General features: G+C 38.3%; 1 long non-coding RNA gene across 1 annotated transcript in view; it reads left to right on the top strand.

Annotated features, from left to right (window-relative positions):
* Positions 1–960, top strand: part of LOC106867840 (uncharacterized) — a 1,664-nt gene extending 704 nt beyond the window's left edge. The window contains exon 2 of the long non-coding RNA XR_008266324.1: positions 4–960. This is a non-coding gene — a long non-coding RNA (uncharacterized LOC106867840). The remainder of the gene's footprint in view (positions 1–3) is intronic.
* Positions 961–2,393: the final 1,433 nt, after the last annotated feature.

Genomic DNA, 2,393 nt, shown 5'->3' on the forward strand with positions numbered 1-2,393 from the left:
GAGGAGGAGGAGGCGGCGGCGGCAGCAGCAGTAGCCGCAACAAGCACTCAAAGAAGTCGAAGAAATCCAGAAAATAAGAGAGCGGTGGTGCGTGTGTTTTTTGGATGCTGGTTTTCGGTCGTCCTGGTGGCATGGTTAGGGGGTTTTGTTGGTGGGTGTGTGAGTGAGTTCCACCACTCGACCTGTGTGAGTGAGTGCCACCACTCGCCCTGTGCGAGTGGGGCTTACTCAAATGTCGTAATTACAATGGGTGTTGCTCACTACTTCAACTCACACCATCTCCATCACTACCACCACTGCCACCACCACTACCACTACCACACTTGTAACCACCACCACTCCTACTACAACAACCACCACCACTACTACCACAGGTACAATAACTATCACTAAAGTTATTACCATCACTACTATTATTATTGATACTACTACTACAACTACTAATACAGGTCCTACTGTGCAGGACGTCTATCCATCCCTTCTACCTGGCCATCCCTCCTGATGTATCAAAACCCACTTCTAAGATCCCATTCGACACATTTTCCACATAACTATGTTTGTCATGGCATCACACACACACACACACACATATCTAAATGGCCCCTGCCTTCTTCTACCTGCCTCTCACATGCATATACATATATATATACATACATGCATACATATGTGTATATATATATATACACATATGCACACACGCACACAGACATGTAACAGTTTGCTGTAAAAGAACTGGTCCTTATTTTGTGGCCCCCCCCCCTTTTGGATTGTTGAGGAAAAGTTGCAACAATGCAAAAGCAAGAACGAGAGAGAGTGAGAAAGAGAGCGAGAGAGAGTGTAATAGAATTATTGGAGCTAACAAACAAACAAAATATGTGACTAAAAAAAAAAGAAAAAAAAGACTAAAATGATGAGATATACAAAACAAAGATTATAAATAAATAAAATGATTTAAATTGCTTTGGTTGTTGAAACATCCTAGTATGTGTTTGTGTGTGTATGTAACTGTCTCTTTGTGGAGGCACGTGGTTTCGATTCCTGGACCGGGCGACGCGTTGTGTTCTTGAGCAAGACACTTCATTTCACATTGCTCCAGTCCACTCAGCTGGCAAAAATGAGTAACGCTGCGATGGACTGGCGTCCCGTCCAACTGGGGAATACATACGCCATTGAAGCCGAGAAACCGGGCCCATGAGCCTGGTTAGGCTTTAAAAGGGCGCATATATTTTTTTATTAATTGTCTCTCTACACTGTTTGTAGTTTATTGTCCCGTTAAGGTAGGATCAACATAAAATGTACTCCATCCAGTGAGAAATAAATCTTGCTCTGTCCCATGGTATCGAATTAATCATTGCATTATCTCACAGCTGTGAGATTTTGGTGATTTAACTCTTTACTCTGGGAATGATATTGTGTGGGTAAGTTTAAGAGGTTGGATCTGATTGGTTTTGAAACATAAAGACAGTCAAATATTTAAGCCAGATATGGTTGGTTTTAAAATGTTAAAGGGTTAATGTACACAGTATAAAAGTACAAGGTACTAATAGTTATAAAAACCTGCCAAGACAAGTGTTTCCAGAGCATGAAACTATTAATGGCTTGTATCTTTATACTATATATATATTAAATGCGAGACGTTAGTAAGCATGTACATGGCTTGAAGTGGACTTGATCAACAAAGTTTGTTATCAGGTATGTGTTATTATAGATGGAATTTCTAGTAAGTGGCTGCCACTGTACAACTCTCAGTTTAGCAGCGTAGATTGCTAGCTATGTGATTAAGTTTAAGAGTGTAGGTAATGAAGAAGGTAATTCCAGGCTGTATATGTTCCCAAGCCTCTCTGAACATGTTTTCTGTAACTTTTATATATATTATTTACATTTGACGGATATTTGTCCTCATCTTGTTTGTTGTCAACAAGATGAGGACAAATATCCGTCAAATGTAAATAATGTAAATAATTCCTCATCTCTTAAATAAAGAACTGCAACTTTTATATATATATATATATATGTACACACACAGATATTAGATATGGTGTTATGAGTTATATTAAGCATTCTCAGACTGATTTGGAAATAGGGGGCGGAGAGAGAGAAAGGTACTGTATGTTCCAGTGGGTATCAAGTGGGAAAAAAAAAGGGGCGATGTTCAACCAATTGAAATAAAGACCTCAGCCTGAGAGTGAATAAAAATTTTATCCAGAATCTTCAGTCCAACAGAATACATTTTATCAGGTTAATGATTATAGCTGAGATGCTTATGTAATATTAGGATAAATACTTTATAAGAATTTATGAAGTAGTGTGAAAAAACCTCATAAGTAAAAAAAAAACAACATTTTTTTCCGTAAATATATATAAGGGCATTACTATACAATAATGCCCTTATA

Source organism: Octopus bimaculoides, chromosome 20, assembly GCF_001194135.2.
Source record: "Octopus bimaculoides isolate UCB-OBI-ISO-001 chromosome 20, ASM119413v2, whole genome shotgun sequence".
NCBI lineage: Eukaryota > Metazoa > Mollusca > Cephalopoda > Octopoda > Octopodidae > Octopus > Octopus bimaculoides.